This window comes from Pangasianodon hypophthalmus, chromosome 11, assembly GCF_027358585.1.
Source record: "Pangasianodon hypophthalmus isolate fPanHyp1 chromosome 11, fPanHyp1.pri, whole genome shotgun sequence".
Classification (NCBI taxonomy): Eukaryota; Metazoa; Chordata; class Actinopteri; order Siluriformes; family Pangasiidae; genus Pangasianodon; species Pangasianodon hypophthalmus.
The window spans coordinates 18,640,691-18,666,663 of NC_069720.1; the positions used below are offsets into that span (position 1 = coordinate 18,640,691).

The following is a 25,973-nucleotide window of genomic DNA, read 5'->3' on the forward strand; positions in this document are numbered from 1 at the left end:
AGACTAAATAAAATACAAACCCATACCACCATGTGAGAATCGACAAAATGATTTTATGCAATGACTAGGCTTGTGATATATATGATTAGAGCGAGGTATAGCCTCAAACAGTCTCAACTGTCAGATGTGACGTGCTTGAGCAGGGAACTTAAGGCTGATTGATTTCAAACTCTTGAAATGTATTTCCCTGACCAGTCAGCCATTCTAAAAAACTCCCCAAATCTAGACAACATTCATTTAACACCACGCAAAAGCATAAGGCCACCTAATGAAGTATTTATGTGGCCTCCTTCATAATGCACAAATGTGTTTGTTTTTACCAGTGAGTCACTTTCTAATGGCTCAGCATAATGAAAATAGACCTTAATATATTTAATCACCATTCATCATGGAAGCCCATTTTGACCAAACACCTAACTGACCAATCAGATTCAAACATTCAACTTTGCTGTGGTTTAACTAGGCCATAATACATGTGGCGTCTTTTATAGAGCGCATTTTCATGTTAAATTTTAAACAATACACAAATAAGACCTGAGCTCCAAAGTCCTCCGGTGAGTAGCTCAATACGTAAGACGTGCCAGTAGTATTTTATTACTGTATTCATCAAGCTAAGTAATGCATATGACAAACAGCAGAACAAGGGGTTAGATAATAATTGGGTGCTAAGGAGAGAGTGGGGGGAATTGTCCAGATGAGCTGGCTAAAATTATCCCTAATCCTCTTCCATTCGCTGGCCATCAGACTGCCCCCTCTGAAATTCTCTGTAGGAAGTTGCTTGGCAGTGCATGTTTTCCTCTGGAGCTGTCAGAGCTCACAGTGCCAGTCAACTTCCGGTAAATCTCATATGAAACGAAATTCCAAGCCCACGAAATCCTGTTTGATCCTGCTAACTGGAGAAAGTCCAGTGAAAGTTCTTGCAGACATGGAAAGATTCAACATCTGGATTTCAGGTCATCTCACACTAAACAGAGAAGTCATGGATGAACAAGATGTCAAAATTTGGAGGTGGACAAGAAATGGATGATGTCCTAAATTTTGGACATTTAAGTTGTTATGATCTACACGATGCCTGACAGTGTTCCTTACTCTAAGCACAAACAGCCACTGAAACTGGGAGCATTCAAGTATAATCTTGCGCACTTTCCCAGCTCAAGTCTGCGAGTAAGGAATAACACAAGCTGGGCCATGCAGTTATAGGAAAATAATCTACACCATGGCAGTGCAATACGTTACCACCAACGAAAAGTCATATTAATGAATGAAACACTGCTTTTTTAACCATTTAATGTTATGGAATATCTGTGAAATAAATTATTTCCTGTTATCACTTATGTTATAGCAGCTGTAAACAGTTGTTCCCACACCGAGCCTCTCGAGAAGTTAATTAAACAAAAAAAATGCAGCTTGTCATGTTAAGGAGAAAGCAGATAGTGCAAAACTACTCCTAAAGACTTTCAGAAAACGTACACTACATTATTACAAAGCACTAACACTGGTGACTCCTTCCATAAATGTTACATAATTATCTCAACAGAAATTCAACAGGTATAACAGAATGTATAAAAATAAATAAATAAATAAATAATTCTACACTTCTAGGTTTGTTACACTGCTATCAGTATTTGAAGCAAAATTAGCCACTATATCTGTCTTATGTGTTGGCTGGTTTTGCAAAAAAATTTAAATAATAATAATAATAATATAAATAAGTAAATAAATAAATAAATATTTGAGGGCAAAAATAGTGCACGTTTTTGAGATCAACAAAACACAGACCGAACAGCTGAACACCCCTTTGCTTGTGATTACTTTGTACCTCCTTCAGGAAGTCATCAGAAAATTGCCTCTGCTGCTGCTAATCGATTTGGGCAGTGAATCCCAACGCTTAATTACGCACTATCAGAGCTACACGGTTATTAAAGACTCCATGTTTTATCACAAATAATTGTTGCTACATTTTACTGACTGTCAAAGTGTGTTTGTGTTTTCCCCTTTTTCAGTGCACACCAGTATTTCTATGAACTACCAGTGCAGATAGTTGTATTTGTTCAACAGATAAATGACACATAACAACACATAACAACACAGACAACACGTCTTCTAACAACACATTATATTTTAATATTATGTGGTCTTTATGTGCTCTGTCCAACATGGGGTGTTTTATTTAGGACTGCTCTTGTTAAACACCAGTGCCTGGTCTTTTTAAGTGCTAACTAATGTATTTCCTGCAACGTAGGATTGTTACCTTTTAACAAACCTCTAACAGAATGTAAAACTCCACTTCTAGGATCTGCCTTCTTGAAAAAGATGACATCATTGTTCACCAACCAGAGTTAAAAAAATAAAAAGCTTGTTATTAATTAATGAAGGTAGTAGGGGCAGTATCAGATAACCCGCAGAGGACTGTATTACCTGCGTTAATATCAAGTGTTAGGTGTGTGTGTGTGTGTGTGTGTGTGTGTGTGTGTGTGTGTTGGGTTAGAGGCATACACATACACGTGTTAATTAAATGAAATCTATGGCATGCCAATAGAGTAATGGAGGCTACAGAGTGTGGATTAGAAATTCAGATGTATTTCAGGATTTTTAAAAACTTGGAGGAAAAAAATAAAAACATTGTTGTTGGTAATGAAGATATTTGGCACCATTAGTGTTTTTATCAGTGGTATTATCCTGCGATACCGGCATCCATCTGATGTGGCATTGCATCGTACAAGAAAGCATAGTGTATACAGAAACCTGCTAAGCAAGAATAGCAACTCACACACACATCAAACAGGCCAACAGAATTTCATGGCGAAGTGGCTGCACATTACACACTTGTCTGCACAATTGTTTTGTGCTCAGATCACACCTGTCTATCCTAACAGTCCATATTCATAACCACAAGTGACCCATATTTGTCTGTAATGTGAAAGTATCGGTGCCCCAGAAACACCTCGCATGCCCACGTCAATTTCTTGGGCAACTTTTTCAAACGCTACTCAGTTTTGGTAAGTTTCTTTCACTTTGTTTAAATCAATTCCCAAAATCACCAATTTCCCATTATTCCACCGAACAGTCACTGCTGTTGCTGTTCTCCACTGTTAAAGGGGGGGGCGGGGACACATGAATTGCGATCTGAGCGTTCTCATTCACACTGCATGACTTCTTATCGGATATGTATCCAATCTACAAGCACATACAAAAGTGGCTCTGGTGTGATTTAAAAAAAAAAGACTGGATTTTGTCCCCACAAAGTCCTGAAAAAAAAAAATCATATTTGTGTCACTTTAATCTGATAATGTTAACATAGCCTAGTTTGCACCAAAGCACATCTAATATTATTAATCTAATATTATTTCCCATCAGTTCCTGAATTAACATCCTAGAATTAACATTTCCAAATTACTTTGTGTGTTATTTCTTATTTAAAAAACAGTTTTTGTTTTTATAAAATGTGTTTGTTAGTGGCCCAACAGAAAAACATTTGCCGTATCATCCAGAGATTGCGAGTTTGAATCCCAACGATGCTCCAGCCATCCATGGCCAGGAGTCCAATAGAGCAAAACAGGCCGTGCTCTCAGGGTGGGGAATGGTACGCTTTCTCTCCCACAGCAGCATGGGCCAACCATGGGTGTCTGTGAGCTCATGTATGCGGAAGAGGGTAGATAGCGCTTTTCCCCCAAGTGTGTTACACTGCCCTGTGACGGCGGCATGAACACATAACACACACACACATTTTTTTTTTTTTTTTTACAATGTATATTTACATATGCCACAAGATCTATAAATAAACTCACAACCAAATAATCTGATGCTATAATCTTGAGGGATGCAAACGTCCAGGTTTGTAGAACAAAGAATCCTGCTACAAAGCTGTCTGTAATCATATCCATCTGGATGCAAGAGCTTTAGCAGCGAGGAGATGAATTTTGTAAGATGCCACACTGAGAAAATAATACTATTTCAACAGGGCTATGAAAGCAAACCTATGCAGGAAACACACTGGCTTAGTTTATGGTTTTGTGCTACAAGCCACGCACAAGCTTTCTTTCCACCGACTATTACTGGTCATAGCTGAAAATAGAATTTCTTCTGGTTAGTGTAGCAACACTGACGTCAGAATTGCTTTTCTAAAACAGCAGCAAATAATCAGAACAGCAGCACTCCCACTAGAGAAGTGAGAATTCACAATATGCAGTTTCTCTGAAAATTATACTTAGTAGTGAATGGCACTGCTTGTTTACACAGATATAAACTAGCCCAATGCTGTAACCATAGCAACAGACCTTTATTTTGCAAAAAAAAAAAAAAAATGTAATAAATAAATTAAATAAATAACCCCACACCACAGTTTTCCATTACTGTCACGATTTAAACTGCCCATAATGTTTTAAATGAAAATGATCACCCGTCATTATGAGGAGAGAATTCTCTCAGCAATTCTCTCACACAACTGACCGGTTTTACACTGAAGTTTTGCATTTATATCAAAAATAATTTTTCTTTAAAGTAATATTTTTAAAATAAGCCAAAAGACAAAGTGCATGCTAGATTTCACTGTTAGCTACACAGGCCAACATTGCATGTTTCCACTGAAGGCTCGCGCTGCTTTTGACTAAAAATTGTAACTCGTAATTTCAGATCTCCAACTAGAGAGAAAGAAAGAAAAGAAAAAGAAAAAGAAAAAAAAAAAAACACTAAGGAACTCAACTCAGAATTCTTACTTGCAAACTCTTGATGGTCTCCTTAACTCTGAGTTTAGAAAGTGACATCAAATCAACATGGCTGCTCATAGCATGAACAGACAACAACGTAGCACCTCTAATCTTTAAACAAGTTATACTGTATGTATGTAAATATTTGCTTGTTGAATCTATAACATTTACTATACAGTTTGCTGTTCTGAGGAGGTAAATATACATCATGAAGTACAGTTAGCTGGCTAGTTGTTTTGCTAACAAATGACAAACATGAAGGCATCACTTCTTTTTCTTTCCCTACTTTATAGCTCGAATGCACAGAGGCTGAAAATGACAAGCTCCATCTTACCACTTCCAAAGCAAGTCAGAATCAAGTAAGAATCTCTGGTAGGGTGGTTTAAGCAGATCTCCTAAATGCTTGCAGTGATGCTGTGAACTAGTTTTGAAGTGCCTATCTTGTAAAGCTGGATGAGTCACAGTGTTCAAAAGTTAATTTCCCGTCAGAAAGCAGCACACATCTCTGCACGTATATGGAAATGAAAAGAGAGCCAAGACTACAGTGGCAATATAGTGAGTGTATGCTGAATATCGTAATGGTGATTAATATATCATCCCTCTGCGGGAAATGATCTTACATACAGATACACTGTCCTCTTTGTGTTTTTATGTGTAGAATAAAGCAGTGTGAATTCACAACAGATGTGCTGCTTAATCGTCACGTCCTCGTCGTGTGTGTGGCTCATGGCGACTGTCTGTCCAGACCATACCCGTTCAATATACAATACCAACGCAACAGCACGCTTTATTTTCACAACAGTATCAATGAAACACGGGGGATGGGGACAGCCGAAGTTGGAGCAGCTATAATTACAAACACCATTCAATAAACGCGTGACATGAGACAGTGGTACCGCAAATAAACATCATATGCATGTTCTGGTTAATCAGGATCTTGAACACTTTTTTCTATTCAACAACAGTCTAACAAATCATGACCTAGCTGTTGATTGTGATCCAGCATACAAAAGTGGAAGTGTGGGACTGGAATACATCTCAGTGGCATTCATACTTCACGTGCGGATGTGAGTGTGAAAAATAGAGGACAGCAGGATGTGTGGGCTCATGTTTTCTCACGTCTAACAGAGTTGCTGTGGATTCTCGTTAAAATGGAAGTGCATCTGTTACATAACGTTTAAAAAAAAAAAAAAAGTCCAGTATGAATTGGCTACTTGCTACAGAGCATCTCAAATATTTTTTTTAAAGCAACCGTACACATGAAGTCAGTGAAGCCTAATGGATCAGAAATCATGGTTTGTAACCATTTATTTGAATTTCCATTTTTCTAAAACAACCACGCAATCGAAAAGCTACAATTTCTCAGTGCCAACGTTCTTGATGAGGTGTAGTGAGGATAAACAAAGCACTGGTAGAAATTTATCAGCCAGCACACAAAATAACCCATTTTTACCACAGCTGATCAAAACAAAACAAAAAAAAATTAAAGTTATCTCTTAAATACACTTGCACGATACAGATTAATTGCCCAGAACAGATAGTCCAAAGAGACAGGAAAACCAGCATTTCCACCATTTCAGGTTTAAGGACAGTAGGGAAAGGTGTAATGATATTGTCAGCTGTGCAGTCAGGAACTGCTTGATGGCAGTGGCAATCACAAAAACTCAGCTGCATGGTGGATCTTTAGGTGATTCTGTAGTAATATGCAGTAAACAGAAAAAAAAACAACATAACAGTACATTTTTAGATATAATCCTTTAAAAAAAAATCAGTTGTCTAATGTCCACAGTGATGACACTTTTACACTTTGCTGCTGACCAGCACAGGAAAGCAAAAAATACTCAGCATGCCTAATCAATTTCAAATGGTCATCGCCATTAACATTATTTGTAAAGTGTTCAATTTGTAGGTCCTAAAACCTCAGCTCTTTCTTCTCTTTCATGCTGTTTTTGAGCATTTTCAGTTGATATCTTCAGGAGCATCCCTAATAAATATAGTTAACTAATGTTAGCTATATATTCATCTAATGTTTGCAAAGCTGTACATACATTGATCATGTTATTTCATATTATTCAACTCAAAACAGGGCTTCCAGGCGCTGTTGGTTAATATAAGGAAGTTCCAAACACCTAGTCACCTGTCAATCACTCCAGGCTCATCTCCTGTTTTACTGAGGAGAAGAAAACTGCTCTTTTAGCATACATTTAAGCAATAAATCATAGCAGGTTACTCCAATGTTAAATTGCAGAGCTTCTACACAAAATGCGTTAAGGTTTAAAAGGTCTGGTAATGTAATCAGCGTCAACTAAACTGGACGTTGTGGCAGTGTAAGATTGTATGAATGCAAGAAAAGTGCATTCATGTTCCTGTATGTCTAAACCCGGGGGTAAAAACAAATATTTTGGATAGTTTTCGAGAATCAGTCATTTATTTGACAGAATTGGATTTAGCCACTTTATTATAACAGTACAACGAAGTGGGTGGAATCCCCTCAACTCTCCATTCTGGTTGTTTCAGTAACAATGACTCATAGTTGTGAAATAAATCCAGAGAACTGGACACACACACACACACACACACACACACACACACACACACACACACACACACACACACACACACACACACACACAGATTTTTGATGTAATAAATGGGGTAAATCTGTACCCAAAGGCATAAACAAGATGCTGGCACTTTATTAGATGCACTTTACCTACGTAGAACAAGTCTGAACAAATGTGTTGTTGTGCCTTTAAACCGCTTATCGATGGTACCGTAAAGGCTGTTTCCACATTACCATCTGATTCTGAAAGCACGGGTGTGTGGAGATACGAGTAGACAGCAAATCAGTTAGTTCTCTGCGTAATGTTCTGGGGAAATTCTCCAGGGTGAAAGCAGCTGCATCACACAATGTCAACAAATTACTGATGCGAGTGTCATCCAGGCCCCAGCTCCGGATCGGGTGGCTCGTGAGGCCTTCGTCTGAAATCTCCAATTCTCATCACAAATTAATTCCTAACTCTCCCTGAACACGTGTGGCTGATGATGTGGCACTGGCTGCATTAGCTCGTCTGCTGCACGTTAAGGTTATTCTCAATTAATATATTTCTGCACATTGCATTTTTTTTTATTTAACATTTTTAGTACAATACAAGGCTTAAAGATATATCTTTGGATAATACCCTTTCGCTGGCTTCTTGAAAGTTACATTCTAATGGGAGATGGACACAGAGAGGAGCACAGTGAAGCTCGAAAGACTTGGCTGACAGTTGATCCACTCATGAACAAAGTCCAGATAATCTGTGGTGCTAAAACCTGAACAAAAAGTCAAATGAGATCACATGTTCTGATACATCTGTGTTACGAACACAGGAATCTTGATCAGGGATCAAACTGGTCCTGCGTGAGCTCCAGGGACGAGGGTTCACAAACCACGGGAAAAACAAAATCTCCTAAAAACAGTACAAGACCAATCCATGGGATCAGTTTCAAACTCACTTAACTGTTTACACTAGCAAGCAAAAAGTCACTTGTGCGGCTTGTGGGTGTGTAATGACTGATACTGTTGTCACTTGACTGATACTGTTGTGGGAGTCCAGTTTTGCTTTTAGTTCCGATGTGAAAAGGCAAAATGTAAATGTTTCTAAGGCTAAATAGTTAAACATAAATTATGCGCTAATCCGTGTGAAAATAGGTTGTCTGATTTATAAGGGGGGGACCTAAAAATTCCCAGAATTGTCTATTTAAAAAAAAAAAAAAAAATAGTTTTATAAAACTTACAGCATTTCCTGTAATCATCTTTTCTAATCACGTCTAGAGCCTCCTGCGTTTTTTTTCTGGATTTCTTCCATGGTGGTGAATCTTTTCCCCCTCAGTCTCATTTTTTTCATTTCGGAAACAAAAAGAAGTCACAAGGAGCGAGATCTTGTGAATACAGCGGATGTGACGCAATAACCACATTGTTTCTGGTTTAAAACTCCTTGGTTGACAACGCAGTGTGTGCGGGTCCACTGTTGTGGCGCAAGATCCAGTTCTGGGTGAACCATTTCTCCAGACGCTTTCTTCCTGGTGCTTTCCGCTAGACGCCTAAACACTTCACTGTAACTTCAATGCTGATTAGCAGTTAAAGAGCAAAGAATTTCTCCTCTTTAACATCTGCCATGGGGACTGAAGAACAAAAATCGCCAAATTCACATGCACGACACAAATACCACACATATCCACATGGTAAGACGGCAAGTGGGCGATTGCAAGTACGTCGAGTGCACACGCTACACTCGAATTCAAGGAATTTTTGGGTCCCCGCCTCATACATGTTACATACTAAATACCTACACTCACAGGAGGCACCAACCATCTCTGCTACTTCCATCCACGCTTTATTTTCTTCTTAATGTCTCTATACACATTTAACGAGAGGTCGTATATGGCAGAAAATGATGAAACCACAGCTGTAAGTTTTTCTTCCATTTTTGTGTTTCAAACAGTAAATGAAACTGGTGGTAGGAACTAAAGTTGTGAATGGGGAACTAAAGAAACATTGGACCATAAGTGCCATAGGACTCATTCGAGCCAGTCATTTGGATATGTCACTTTACTTTTTCATATCTAATGAATCTAATTTGTCGCTTGTTGCTCTGTTGCTGAAATCATTGCTCTGTGTCGCACACATACAATGTAGGGTAAGAAGTTTGTCACTAGGGCTGGGACATATAATGATAAATCACTGATAAATTATGTCACAATACACTTTTCTGAAATATTGTGGATACCATTTTTTATTTTACAATTTTTTATTAAATTAAGTAAATTGCAAACTGACAAGAAGCAGCTGATCTGATATCAAAGTTTCGTAATTAATTTTTAAAAATTGTAAAAATGTTTCGAAAAAAAAAGGAAGAATTTTCTTTTCAGTGTTAAATATTTTTTCACTTCTTTATAAACAAAAATGTTATTTTAAATATGAAAAAATAACTACCGTATTGCTGGGAAATTGTCTTCATATGTCTTCAAGAACCATATGATACGATATTTTGTCGTATCGCCCACCTGTAGTTGTGACTACTTTGTAGAGTGAGTAGTTATAAATTAAAGCAAAGTTTAAAAAAATTACTCTAGCTACAACCATTTTGAGCTCTATGACCTTTATTGGCATGTACTAATATATTTGTTTTGGGGTTTTTTTCCATTTTACAATAAATAAAATAACTAATACCAAGAACCTTTTATCGTAGCTTACATATTATGTGCATTATTTTGCGCTTATTAAAATAATACATCTTGTGCTTGTCGTTATAAAACTCATGTTAGCACTTGTTATGAAGTGTGAGGTTCTGAATATAACCAGCTACCTCTAACCTTACATATAAGCAAACATAACTTTAGTGCACTTCACGTAGTCTTTATGCACTCAGGCTTAGAGGTACGAGAGGACATGGGACGTCCGTCTATGGTACTTGCGCTGTAGTATAACGGCAAACAAGATTACTAGGTTTAGATTTCAACAGAATCCCAGACGCCATCATGCTCAGAAGGACTGCACATAGCATCACACCATGTCTGTTCATACTGATTTAAAACCAGATATTTAGTTTTTTTAGTTCAACCTTAACTTCAGGCCTTAAATAAGCATCCCGTCTATTTCAGAGTGCTACAGACCACACCGTTGCTGATTATTTTCCTATAACAGCACACACAAAGTGTTTTACTCCTTACTTTTACCAATTTTGTTGTTAACACATTTTTAAGGATAACACATGACACTTTTTATCCGTTTATAGTTACATTTAATGCTGTGGAACGTCCGAAAAACAAGTTCATTCCTGTTAACACTTATGTGTCAGCAGCTATAAACAGTCTTTACCTCACCAGCCTCTCAGTTCCTCACTCTTGAGGTTTATATGACAAAAGATGCAGCTTGTCTTGTTTCTGAGAAACTGCAAAGTGCAAAATCCTCTGTCCTGTAGACTCTCCCTGCAATGGAAAACTCAAACGTCCTTGGAGTGCATGAATAGAAACCTGTGATTTGCCTTGCATCTGGAACTACTGTCACAGCTGCGGTTCTAGAAAAATTAATCAACACCTTCTGACAGATTCGAGAATTCAACAGCACTGTGGTATATTTTAACCATACAACACTTATTATAAAAGTGACTGAATACTGAAACCCACACACTCGCATTAAGCGAGGCTCATGTCAGTTTCCAAGCATAGCTGGTGTAAAGCAGGACTTGAGTTTGTCTCACTTAGAAAACCTTGTCATCACCTGACAAGTGTTCTTCACGCCCCATCTCCTCACTTGCCTCATGTGTTCATTTTTCTTACCAAAAATAAATAAATAAATAAATAAATAAAGTTAGCTTGCAGCAAAAGAACGTGTTAACAAGCTTCCAAAGCTCAGGAGTAAACTGTGAAGTTCCTGCCACACTCACTTCCTGCCAGCGCAAATGTCCTTAGTCGTACTGTGGGCTGCAAATACAAATGCTCTGTTGACTGTAACTAATTCAGTAATTACTTATAATTTTAGAAGATACACACACACACACACTTTTAATAAAACACAGTGATCCTATACAAAAACAAACACTGCGAGAGAATATAAAGTCGCTAGCCAGACTCGCCATATCTTTAATAAGCTATGTGAGGACGCTAAAACTTATATATTTGTGGGGGAAAAACTTCCTGAGTCAAATTAGCACAAACATGATGTGCTACATTAAAGATGTTTTTAGAAGAGGAAAACAATAATATACTCATTCCTCCTAGTCTGTATTGATGCACGTGCCTAGCTAGGTTGGTATACGTTATTACTTGCTTTCTGAGCAAGAAAAATATATGACTTGGCAGCACACTGAGCGTTCACTTTCCCAGTGGGCTAGCTAAGAAGATTCCTTATGTTGATTGTCCAACACTGTTATCTAATAACTTTAATTACAGACACAATCTCTATAATACTAAGCAGATCAGTTGACCTTTCGCATTTTCTTGGATCCTCACTCTCCTTTTTCTCTCCAGCCATTCTTGAGACACGCCGCCCAGTCAACCTTGCGATAAGCCAATTCAGCGCAGATGGATGTTAAACCAATACGATGCTGATGGCTGTACTATGAAATAAAATCCAAAATTCATTACAAACCTTCCAGCTATTGTCTTTGTAACTGTCTCCTAATGAAACAAAGTATTCTCAAAAGATCTGCCTTTGCTAAACCACTGAGCTTGGAAAAATAATAGTGGCCCTCTGTTAATGACGGTGCTCAGCACAGCTGTGTTTCTCCTCAGTGAACTTGACCTCCAAGTCACACACAGCACAGGAGGTTGCATGCGCAGTGGTGTGGAGGAGGGGAACTGCTGAGCTTTGTTAGTCCTTGAAGAAATGGATATGAACGAGTGAGTAAAATAAAGAGAAACAAAGCACCAAAAATTCTTCTGCAAGATTCACACTCTTATGCTGTGATTTAAGTCTGAAAGATTTATTATTATTTTTTTAAGAAAAATTATATATAAAAACCAGTGACACTGACAGTCATTTTGTGATATTACTTGAACACAATGGACAGAACTGAAGAACTAATGAAAGCCTGGAATTAAAACTAGCCAGCCTCAAACCTACCGATAACTTACTAATCAAAAAAAATACCATCAACCAGTCTGACATTTAGTCAAAATGGTAAGCAAAAGGCTATGTGTCCGTTCCAGAGAGTAGCATAATGCAAAGTGGGTTTCACCAAAATCTAGAGGATTAGCTGAAGTCAAGCCTAGGGACCTTCACAGTTTATGCTCTGACACTAACCCATATGCTACCAGGTTGAGAAAAGTTAAGTTCAAACCTGCAGAGCATCTTAGCATAGGATTAGGTTTGGAAAAAAATTTGAATGTAATTATTTACACTAAATGAAATTGTGTAATTTAAAAGAAAAATGGTGCTGTTATTTAAGCAAAAAAAATAGTTATCATCGCACAAACTCACTAAAACCTCTTGTTTCTGCTGTTAAAAAATGTTAAATTTTTTAGCCATATTTTGATCCCATGTTCAGAGCTTCACCGTTAACACACTCGATCCTGACTCAGCTGAGTTAACTACAGTCCTCTCCAAAAGTATTGGACCGGCAAGGCCAATTCTTTTGTTTTTGTATACACTGGAGAGATTTGGGTTTGAGATCAAAAGATGAATATGAGATGATGGATCAGAATTCCAACTTTCATTTCCTGATATTTACATCTAGAGATTGATTAAGTGTTTACACAATTAATAGCTCTGAATATCTACTCTTGGTTTGAGCCCTGTGTTTCACTTGTGAAGACTGCATTTGTTAAAAAAAGGACAAACCAAGAGGAAGACCAGAGAGCTGTCTATGGGAGAAAAGCAACAACAGCACTTGATGACAGAAACATTCCGAGAGCTGTAAAGAAAAACCCAAAAACCAACAACCTCCACAGGGCAGGAATAGAAATACCACAATCCACCGTTTGAAGAAGACTTCGAGAGCAGAAATACAGAGGCCATACCACAAGATGCAAACCATTCATCAGCAGTAAGAATTTGAAGGCCTGAAATGAATTCACAAAGAAATACAGAGATGATCCAGAAAAGTTCTGGAACCAAGATGAACCTCTACCAAAGTGATGGAAAGGCCAAAGTTTGGAGAAAGAAAGGATCATGATCCAGCTCATGAGCCAAAACATGCAAGCTCATTGGTCAAGCACAGTGGAGGTAGTGTTATGGCATGGACTTGCAATCCTTCATTCTGGAATCTTTAGTGATGATGTAACTCATGATGGTAGCAGCAAAATGAGTTCGGAAGTCTGCAGAAATTTACATCCCATCTAATTGGGAGCAACTTTTTTTAAGACAATGACCCAAAACACACTGTGAACACAACAAAGGAGTTCACCAGTGGAAAAAGTGGAAGGTTTTAGACTGGCCAAGTCAATCAACAGACCTTAACCCAATTGTGCATGCATTTCACTTCCTGAAGAGGAGACTGAAAGGAGAAACCTCCTAAACTAACAGCAACTAAAAGAAGCCGCGGTACAAGCCTGGAAAAGCATCACAAAAGAAGAATGCAACAGTTTAGTGACGTCAGTAGGTGGCCAGCTTGCTGAAGTCACTGCAAGCAAGGGATATGCCACCAAATATTTAGACTGTACAATACTTTAAGACCGTCTGTTCCAATACTTTTGCTTATCTAAAAATTGGGTTGTTTGGCACAAAACGTGCCATGTTCCAAGTTGTTTAACACATCTAGATGTAAATACCAAGAAATGAAAGCTGAAATTCTTATGTGTCATCTCATATTCATCTTTTGATCTCAAACCCAAATGTCTTCAGTGTATAGCAAAAACAACAGAATGGGCCTTGCTGTTCCAATACTTTCGGAGGGGACTGTGATTGCCGTCTGTTTTTTTGAAACCGACAAAGATGAGCGTAAAAGTAAACAATCTTGATATGGTGCTAATTTACTGATCATCGAAACGTCTCAAGAACAATATATGTCACGAGAAAATATGTCAATCATGAATCATGACTTTAAATCTTTCAATGGTTGATCCAGTCAGTCCTTTTACAAATCCAGTTTGTAATACAGTCCTTTTTCTAATGTCATATAAACCGTGACATTTTTCCATGCAGCTGACGATTTTCACTGTTGATCTGCTGCTCGAACTGTTTGAATGTGTCAGTGCATACTGATGCAGGAGAGCAAAGCAAACAGTGTTTCTAATCACTTTCTAATTATCATTAAAATTACTTATAAAATCCTAGATCTAACACTTCATTAACCTTTTATCAGTCAAAAATTTCAGTCATTTTCATCTTTTGGCCAGAAACCGAAAGTCTGTTTCATTTCCCACATTTTCGAAAGAAAATTTTTTTGGCAGCCAAAATTTCGGGGCACCCCTAATAGACAGTCAACTGATACTGACTACATAACTTGCCTAATATTTTTATTTCTCATTAATGAACTAAAAACATTCTCCACTGACCTTGACCAAAAATAAAGGGGGCAGGCGCCACATCAGAGGATCTTTCAGCAGGAAAACTGAATCAGAACTAGAGCACCTTTCAAAAGGTTACTAATGTGAAATGGGGAAGGGGACGGGGCTTCCAGGAGACACCAGTTAATATCGGAGAGTACGAAACACCTACAAAATTGTCAATCACTTCAGATTCAAATTCATTTTCAATAGCGTATTTTTGGCCTGATCGCTCATACCAGCGTACTCTGATGGTAAAAATGAGGTAAAAAATCTCCTACACAAAATTTGTAAAGACTGACAGCTCTGTAGTTGTCTAAACCTAAATCCCATTAAGTGGAAAGATAATTCTGAGTTACTGAGAAACTCGGCCTCCGCGCTTTGTGTGTTGTTCATTAGCGTTGCCTATCACGTTGCAGTAAACCAGAGTACACCTAAGAGTCCCTGTATTATTGTAGGGAACAATAGAGATGAAATACACCCAGGGGTCTCAACGTGCAATGCCTGATAGATGATCACTGAAATTTTATCACTGTAACCAGTAAAGAGCTGCCAGTCGTAGAGTACTACAGCTAGTCTGTGTGAGAAGATGAAGCAACCAACAGACCAGCAGGTTTACTGCCATTGGTCTGATAACGCTCCAAAATTCTCTTGGAGAAGGCTGAAGACTAACAAGTTCCTGAAGTCTTTTATAAACTCATAAATGACAGAGAAAACCAACAGACAAAAAGTGTGAACAATCAAAAGATGGAGTACAATAAAGACGCATAACCATTGTTTCAACATGATGCTGGGTTTATACTTCCTGTACCTAAGCACTATTTCCATCATCATTTATATGACACTTAATGCCGAAAGCACATCTCTTCATGGTCAGTAAAACCAAAACCACACTATGGCCAACAAAAAACAAGTTTTACAACATTTTAAGCCAAATCATAACCTTGACATTTATATTATTCTTATATATTTTTCTATCTGGGTTAAGAATGAATGAGAGAGAACCTTTTAATACTAAAGTCACAAAATATACGCAAACTTGTCAGCTGCAGCAAGAAAGGCATTAGAAAAGTTACATTTCCACCAGTGTCTCGTTTATACCAGTACACCCCTCACCCCTACCGTAAACGACGGCAGAATATTAATAATCTGAATATAGATTCATCACAGAAAGATCTAGAAACCGCCGGATCCAATAAGGTAGCAGCTGTGGGTCTTGGACGTTAAGGTGAAGATGATGTTACAATATTTTTTGTAATATCTAACTCCAATCATTCACAGTTCTCCCTGGACATTCACAAACACAACTCCTCTCCTAACAGTGTGCTCAATATGCTCCTGAAACTGTGAATTCTGTAGAATACGCATCTTGCTTTTCACACTGATGGACTAAATACTACATGTTAAATATTGATCTGAATATTGACCGGAGCAGTAGATCTGACATCGTGTCCCTTGTCGGTTCTGACTAGTTGTTCTGCACGGGACATCCTGGAATCTGGGTGAGGATGTGAGCAACATGTTTGCATAAAAACCCAGCTCAGGAATTTATACATCAAAACCGAACATGCAATTCTGATTGGTCAGAAGGAGTAGATTCAGTTTCTGTAACAGCAGCTAGAAATACTCCAAGCTGCTAGGTTTGTATTAATGCTCTCAATGCAAAATGTGTGTAATTGTTGATATGGTGAGGTTTTCGTTTACGTAGCATTTTTGGAAAGAGTCTCTAGTGTCAGCACTTCAACAGTCAAAGGTAAGTTTTCTGGCACATGATTGCTTCACAACGGAGGATGTTGCAGCTTCTCAGTCACATGACATGCTACATTTTTGTCTTATTAACCTCAGGCATTCCTGTACAACAAGTACGACAAGACTTTTTTAATTAATAAATAATTGTAATCATTGGTAAAGTGCTATGGTATAAAAGTTGGAAGATGGTTATTGGTTATTGAAAGATGATCAATGACAGGGTGGTGTGATGTGGCCCAGTGCATAGTTGATTGGATTTTTATTAATTTTTTACAATTATCCTGTCATCTCAATTTTACATTCTGTTAAATTAATATTCTGGGTAGTCCAATCAGGTAGCACCCACCTAATGTCTTCCTCCTATTTGTATAACAGGACTAGTATGTCTTTATTCTGTTCTACCCGCAAAATGAGTCTTTCCATGTTCCACTTTTTGTGCATCAGACTTGTTAATAATATAAAACTTCCAAAAGAAATGATAATGTGAGAGGAACTGTGTGCGTTGCAAGAGGAGACAGATGAGGTGAAGTGATAATTTGACGCCTGGGAAAGCTCACACTGCTAGTGGGCTGTGAGGACACTCGCCTTGATGATCATTTTTTGTTGTTGTTTTTATTTTTTTTCTCTAAATTTAACAATGCTGGCTCACAATTTGTGTCTTGCTAGGAATCGGTGGCAGAGCAGTCATTAAACCCAAAGGCCCATTTTAATTTGGCCAAATTACTGACCAGGCAAAAACAACAATTTCAACCAATCAAACATTTAGAAAGACAGGTTTTTTTTTTTTTGTATAAAATGTTTATCAGAATTCATTCCAGGACTATTCAAATGTGCGCAACACATACCTTGCTGGAGTTTACGACTCATGGTGGTCGTTATGGTTTCCGCTGACAAATCGGATGGCTGAAGTGATTATAACTCGTGTGTACTGCAAGAATCCGGCCCCAGAACACTGGCTGAGTGGAAGCCATGAAATAAAGTACGAAGCTCAGAAAGGAATTGAAGACAGCCTAAATTTTTGCATGGTCACTGTGTGATGTCACGTCTTGGCATAACAAAAAAGGTCTTGGTGCAAGACTGATGCATTCCCAAAACCTCAGACCAGAGCTGGAATTGAACCGATTTTGCCAGCCAAAAAAAACCCAGCTATTTGATAGTACAAAAGAACAGAACGGTTCCAGATTAGGCACTAGCACCTTGTCTGTGAAAGTGACTATAAGAGAACTTTGCATTTAAAGCATCAACTACATGGTAGCAAAGTTTATTACGCCAAAACCCATATCACAGTGAAAGTGTTAGCATATCTTGCTTAAAAACAACAAGGCAAATTGGTGTTCTTGGGTTTTTTCCCCCCACCACAACGGTGTTCAAGTTCAATTTCAAGATATAGGTCAAAATTTCAATAAGGGTTTTCCTAGGTTACCACATGGCCTAAAAAAAAAAAAAAAAAAATTTACATTTTGAATTTCTTTTCTTTAAATCACCTCTAGTGATTTGTGTAGCAATTCAGCAACACAAAGGAAATTCTACTCTTTACAAATAGTGAAAATACCACAACACAGGTCTGAGCGATAGAGTAATATAATCAGTGATGATTAATATATAATCACTAATCCCTGAAAAGATGATAATTGCTCATTTTTGGCCAGGAAAAAGGATAGAAAACTAGAGCAGCATAAGAGTTTAATTACCCGTGATCATATTTACATTTTACTTACCCCAGAAATAAGCAAAGTAACAGCAGCTTACCAAAAATATTACAAATCACAAAACTACTCTTTGACCTTGGCTACAAATATATTAGCAAAGGCAGCAGGTAGCTTAAATAAATTCCTCACATACAAGTGATCACATATGAGAGAGGAAAATAAAGTCCAGGCTATAGCATAAAAGCATTTATTATGAGCCATTTTGTTATTTCAAAAATGTAGAGCACGGAAATAACATTGTTTTAATTTAAATCTGATAATGATGAAAATACAACAAAACATACTACTTTAGTGCTGTATTTTCACAAACAGCAACTTCTTCCAACAGCTTGCTTCCACAAATCACAAGTGATCACTGTACCCTCTGTGGATTGGGGAACAGCAGGATCTGACTGTGGATTTGTAGTTTTTAATCCAAATTTAGACTGAAGAAGCTCATATATATGGGGCACAGCTTTCACAGGACTTACAAAGGTTCATTCACCCAGTCTAAGACGACGAAATGACCTTTGCAAGCTTATAAGCTCGCATACACGTTGCCGTTTCCTTTTGGTTGTCATATATGACTACTCCAGTCAAAGGCTTTGTCACGTTTCGTGACCGTCTACGGAGTTTGTCCAGCTGCTGGGTGTGTGACACGGCGGACAAAGCCTCTGTGAAACATCCTTGGTTTCTCTGCAATTACATAATTTTGTTTGCTAAAGCCATGCAAACACTATTTCCATAAGGCCTTACGTCAACTGACTGTCAATCAGTCCACTTTGATTAATCTATGTTATGAACTTCCAGTACTTCTGTACTGTAGCCTGCTGTAGCAGGAGGACGCCAGAGCAGCTAGAGAGCAAGACTGACAAACAAAACGCAAGACACCAGTACCTCTGACTCCCTTAAACATTCATCTTCACTAACAAATATACAGTACATGCAAAAGTATTTATAAGCTAAGATAATACGAGATAATGTTTGCACTGTGGAATAACACAACAATCAGGAAGCTTAGAAACCACTTCAAATATTAAACAAGCAAGATATTAAAAAGGGAAAAAACCCACGATATTTCCATTAACGCTGCACATAATTAATCAAACAATCACACACACTGTACACACGATCACCCGTTGTGATATCTAGATACAGTGCAACATTTTCTGCTTACATATACATAAATTTGCTTTGAGTGTCTCTTGCACAAATACACTTTACACAGAATTCAACAATAATTAACCAGGAAGCCAGAGCCAAAAATCACGGGAAGATTGCCGGGGTAATAGCAATTCCTGGGAAATCATCAGGAAGTATATTCTGATGAGGACGGTTTTAAAAAGCCTGCTCGACAAAGAAAATAGCAGAAATTTCTATAACAACCGAACGGCTGCCATCAACACCAAAATGTCTCATCAAAAGAACGGCATAGTAAAGTTCACACGATGAATCATTTATGAGCAGACTCCGAGAATGCGGCGCTACTTGAGAAAGGCCGATAAACAAGCTTAAATGTCTGAAACGTAAATTCCGCCAAATCTAGAGTGTGGAATTTGTTATACATCATATCTCCTACAACAGGAATTTCAGGGCAAACATGAATGTGTGCATACCGAGAAAATATCGTTTGAAACCAGAGAATTTGAACATTATCAGTGCATGTGTGACGAAAAGGTGTCAGCTTTAAAAGCACTACAAGCAAGGATAAGATTTTCAGCATCTTTCAGTGTGTGGTAAATCAGGAAAATAAAATCTGCATGTACGGCAATTGGGTGCGCAAATTAATTTTTAATTCTATAAAGCAAGCTGTGCTAAAAAAATAAAAAGTACTGCACACTCAATCAAACATGGCTGATAAAAACGACACTTCAGAAATTTGGAAATCACATAGCTAAAGCAGGCCGTATTTTTTGGGCAGCAATTATTTTTAAAAAAAAGTCTGTTTCATTTCGAATAACTGTGAAAAGCACTATTACTAGTACCGATTACAGTAATGAGTATGATCAGTTTTCACAGGATACGTGGTCTCTGTATAAATCAGAGCTGGGGGTGTCTGCATGGTTCACAATAAAAAAAATTCCCTACCTGATTTGCATACACACTGACTGATTTGACCTTTAGTATAAGTGATTGTTGTAGGACTAGCTCACAAGCTGAGCTTTGAACATTAGTAAATCACATATCCATAACATGTCTTTAGCTGTTACCTGTGCTAGGAACTTACCATCAACCCTCAGAAGTGTCGATTCTCTGACGAGTCATTTTAGAGACATTGTCTACATTTTATTGTTCTGCATTTTAAACTCTGACGAGACTTGGTTTCATTTCATTTTGGTTTTGGTGGGAGGGGCGAGCACTTCATGGTGGAGAAAAAAATCTTGGGTCATCTAAACTGGTCGTTTTATAGAAGACTTTTTTTTCTTTTTTTAAAAAAAAAAAAAAAGGGACCGACAAGACTAAAATCCCTTAGACAAACCAAATAGGTGTATCTACAACTATAAATATCCAAATAGGGCTTAATTCAAAAGTTATGCCTTTTTATATATGCTAAAGCCAGAAAGTAGTGTGTGAACAAATTGTGAAGCATTACAATGCAGTGACCTTAAGATACACAAATATATAATTTTTTTTTTTTTAAATATACATTTTTCAGCTGTTATGCTAACTGTTTGCATTTACTTAAAATAAGTTAGTTCTACAGAGAATGATTTTTTTTGGTTAGAACCAAGTTATGAATGGTGCCAATAATTCTGGGAAGGACTGTAACTTGCTATCTGTGATTGTGCAATTAATGGGAGAGCAGCAGTCCCTCATTTCGCCAGTCATACTTCTGCCATTTAATGCAGAAGTCTCAGTGCACTTTCTTTTTCACTATCCTTGCCACCACAGTGTTGCTGATAATTCCAGGGTGCTAAACAGCACCGTCTAATTTACAACACATCCTTCAAAATGTGTGTTTCAACAACAAGGAGGTGGCCAGTAACTCCTTTAGGGACACTGACAATACTTGCACAGAAAGACAATCATTAAGAATGAGAAGTAACCCCAGATTTCTGAAGAAAAGGAAACGAGAAAATCAACTCTTACAGCAGGGAAAAGGACATCTAAGGGTGTTTTTACATATGCAGTGTTTAACCTGGTTGAATCAAACCCTGGTGTGTTTTCCTCTTTGATGCGGATTGTTTGTGCAGGTGTGAACACAGCACTCGCACTCAGGTTCGGACCAAAATAACCGATCCGAGGCCATCTGAGCGAGGTGGTCTTGGTCCAATTCCACGTCTAGAGTGGTCTGATTGCAGTGAAATCCATCCAGCTGGATGAGGTGAACCAAACATGGCGTGTGTTTTGGGTTGCGTGCGACATGTTTCCGCTGATGTGAGCTGCTAAAATGAGCTGTGATGCTCAAACTGAGCCAAAGGACAGAGCTGAAGTGCTGCGGAAATGCAATGTGCTCTGGAGATTCAGACCAATGAGCAAAAACAGAAAAACACTGGATGCGATACACTAAATGTTTAACTAGTCATTTCTATAATTATCCAGTCATTTATCTGTGCTCTCAGTGCTTGGGTAATTTTTATGATTTTAGTTTTACATTCTTCTGTCATTGAATTCCTGACCAATGAATGAAGGAGGTTTTACACTTGCATTTTCCACCATAGATGAACTGCAGCCAACATTTTTTGGGGGTTTGGTTTGTTTAATTACACACAGTGAGAAAACAAACCAAACAGAGAATAAACAAAAAGTATCATATTTCACATACTCAGCAACCGGATCAATAGGTGTGAAAGTGCTATAACAGATATTTAAAACAAATCTTAATAATACAACACCCAGTTGGGGTGTGACAGTAATCCACCGTGATGATGTACCATCATTATTTTTATGTTGTACTAGTACAGACATGCTACAAGACCATTTAATTCACAGCTGTCTAGCAAAAAAACTGCATTTCAGCTCCTAAAGACCAATGCAAAACCGGTTAACAGTTTTCCTAACCAAATACCTTGCACTGCTGATGTATTATGATGTAACTGATATTGGTACATTTACCACACTGCCCCCTCCTTAACCCAAAGCAACTAAGAGATAACGGTTATACTATAACCCTGCATTCAAACCTGCAGCAACATGATGCACCAACATATTCATCATTTTCAACCAGAGCCGGTGACAACGAGTGACGGGAGACACATTGACCATTGGCGAAGTGAAATAAGAGAGCCGCAGATGCTATAAAGTTGAGAAGAGTTTGACCTTATGCCAATGGGAAGCGAAGCGATGTGAGGAATATCAATGGGAGTTGAGGACGGCTGGACTATCTCACCATAAAACACTTCCTTTCAGGTTCTGTCTGATATATTTGAAATGAATTTGAAATGGATATCACAAATATTAAAAATGAAGCCTCTCAAAACTGTAGGAATCCCATGCAATTTTAATTAGGGCACTAATGTTTATGCAAATTAGTTAAGTCAGGAACACTAGCGCTAAATTTGTTAAATATTTGTCAGTCTGTTAATTTCAATAAAATATTTCATTTTGCCAGGGAACTTGGGCTGTCTACAGTGTCACAGTTTCAAAGTTAGACATTATGTATGTTTCAGAATATAGATTTTTTTTTTTTTTTTTTTTTTTTTTTTTTTTTTTAAAGACAACCTCTTCTTTCTAGACTCCTCCTAAATCACACTACAGCAACCTCCGCAACTGCTTTGGAAACCCCTCGGGTGTGTAATCTGCTCCTGTTGTAAACATGTTACATTGCTGTCTCTGCTGCCACTTCCAGCATGTTTGTAACTTTATCATACACAACGGCTATCAAACACAGAAAAACATGCCGTTGCTGACCAAACAGCTATCTGTTTTTGGCTAAGCAGCGCTGCACACTCCCACGCTAGTTAGAATATTTTGGGGGGCTCAGAGTGCCACCTCACCTTGCAGCCACTTTCAGCTTATAACAACACCACAAAAAATACTGACAACGTAAGAGATTTTATAGAAAAGTCATCAAAACTATCTTTCTAAGAAAGAACAACAATTTGTCAATTTGGTTTCTGTTATATATTTATTACAAGAATGTGCAAAGACACATCTGTAAAAAAGAATTTGTAGTAATTTAACCCTAATTTTTTTTTTTATTATTAATGCCTACTAGGACAGTGGTTCTCAAACTTTTTGCAGCCAGTGACTCCTTTAAGTGCAAAATCAATTCCACGAACCCCGTCAGTATGGATTTAATTCAAGATATTTCAAATAATATTTTTTGGAGCCATAGATCTTTCCATTCCTGAATTTTCGGCCATTATAACACATTAGGACTGAGTTGACTTTGGTGCTTGGACCCCTAAATATAACAACTTTAATAAAGTGGGTTGTGATTATGTACTGCTTTGTACTGTACCACTAACAATTTTTTTTTTTTTTAAATCTCGGACATTCTGGCTATGCTTCACGGACCCCTGGGGTCCCCAGACCACACTTTGTGAACCAGTGTACTAGGAGACCAACATATAAGATCTGGGCAATGTGAACATTTTTTGCAGAGTGTTCCTTCCAAGTCAAATTTAATAAATAAAATAACCAAAAAAAAACCTGAGTTAACATTATCTGAGCCAGCTTAAAAACTACATGATGACTTCTAGGTTTAGCTCCAGAAAACGCAGCCTTTCACACATTGTGAAACTGTGAGCAACCATTTTTCCGCCTTATCTCTGCACTGCAACCTTGAGGTCTTCGAGAACCAGGTCAACCTAATAACACTGGAAAGTCAGCAAAACAAGCTCATCAGCATGAAAAAAAAAAAAAGTCAAGTCCACTAGAGCACTGTCTGTCTGCGGAGAGGGGAAAAAAGCCACCGTCCCATCCTCCATGTCTTGCATCAATCTGTCAAGCACTGGTTACATAACTGTGCCACTCTGTCCTAGGGAACAGAGCAAGGCAAATTAAAACAAAACCCTACAGAAGGATCTGAAATGCTGCAGCGATGATTCGCGACCTGGGATCACTATCATTCTCTCTCATCCGGTTGTGTGTTACATTTTAAAGTGTAAAGTTCAAAGTGTGTTATGAAAAGAGGAGATATAATCTCAGTGGCAGCGCAGGATTCGGTGACCTTTCAGGGTAATTCTTCTTGGTGCACCAGATTTGAGAAAAGGCACCTAGTTTGAGAAACTACATTTGAGGAGAGAAAAAAGCCAGTGACAAAACAGGCTCATTTCAGTTCCCCACCCCCACAGATTAGCTCTTCATACCCAAAGTACTAAGCAAACACAGAAATGGGGTCAGAAATGTACAAGGAAACTACAAAGCATTTCAGAAAATGACTTTCATGATTTAAAAAAAAAAAAAAAAAAAAAAAAAAAGGCTGTGCGTGTGTATGTGTGTGTGTGTGTGTGGGTTAACCTCTCATAATACTCCTGTCAGTGGTTTAGCTTTGACTCTGAGTTGGTCTCCCATCCCCCCTTCCACACACACACACACACACACACACACTCCAAATAGTTCACAGCTTCATTTCTGTCATGTGGAAATGCAAATATTTTTCATTAAACAATGTGACATATTCATAATTCACCACAAAAACACACTTTATGGAATAAAAATAATATGTATTAGTACTAAAAAACTTTAGTGTGTGGTGACCTCTTTAGACATTCAGCCTTAGAGAACTGTTCAGGCTAACTAGCTAGCTTGTTTAATATCCAGCTATGTAGTAAAACTGTTCAAAAATAAACAGAAAGCGTTAAAAACAAAAAATAGGAATGATTATTCAATTAAAAGATCCAAACAAGTCGATATAATGAATGTGTTGCTTTTTTTTTTTTTTTAAATGTTACAACGTCCGTTAAAATTTGAAATACTAGTTAATGTCTCGTGATATACTATATTTACATACACGCGCACGCAAACAGGCTCTCTCTCGCGCGCATATACACACACACACACATACACACACACACACACATACATACACACGCACACACACATTCACAACCACGCACAGTGTGGCGCGCGCGCGCATACACACACACACACACACAGAGAGAGAGAGAGAGAGAGAGAGCCCATCCCCCACCCAGTCATATAAGCTAACCAAGAAATACCCTTTTGCGGGGTAAAATAAAGCCCATACGCCATTATAATTACACCTCGCTTGTTTTTCAGCGTTCTACACACACTATCGGAACAATAGAATCAATAAACTGCAGAAATACACACTTACTTTAATATCCCGGGCGACACAAGGGGAGCCTTCTGTGCTGTGCTGCCTGTGTGGAATTTCCTCCTCCTCGGCTATTTTTTAAAACAGAGCGGCAACAAAGCGTTATAAGCCCGCTCTGAGGCGGCGAGTCGCGAGTTAAATTCCCAAATAAGCGTCCGGGTCGGTTTACAGTGGCGTAGACGTGGGTTAAACGTTTTAAAAATACATATTTAAGAGCGAATGAGGTGCATTTGTGGGGCTGTTTGCTAGTGGAGAAAGCCAAACGGTTCAGGACCAGCCAACGGCTTCAGACACTCAAACACAGAAGCGGTGACTTTCCAGGCGAAAATGGTGAGAGGCCTGGGCGGCTGGCGCTGCAGCTTTGTTCAAACTGAAGCTCAAACACACACATCAACACACACACACGCACACACACACGCACACACACATGCGCTTTCATCACTCTTTACTCTACAAGGCGAATGTATCTATCTTTGTTTTGTTTTGTTTTGTTTTTTTTGTATAAAATCCAATACATGAATTTGCCTTTGTATGATATTAATATTTAGACTAATATGTATACGTTTTAAAGCTTGTTTTTAATAAGTAAATATTATACCACAACACTGCTGAATTTTCAAATCTGAAATTTAA

General features: G+C 38.1%; 1 protein-coding gene across 3 annotated transcripts in view; it reads right to left on the reverse strand.

Moving 5' to 3' along the window:
• The window catches only part of tbl1xr1a (TBL1X/Y related 1a), a 61,496-nt gene extending 35,822 nt beyond the window's left edge, over positions 1-25,674 (reverse strand). For all 3 annotated transcript variants that reach the window (XM_053237959.1, XM_034308739.2, XM_026919670.3), the window contains exon 1: positions 25,341-25,674. The gene's annotated coding sequence lies outside the window, so the exon portion shown is untranslated. The remainder of the gene's footprint in view (positions 1-25,340) is intronic.
• Positions 25,675-25,973: the final 299 nt, after the last annotated feature.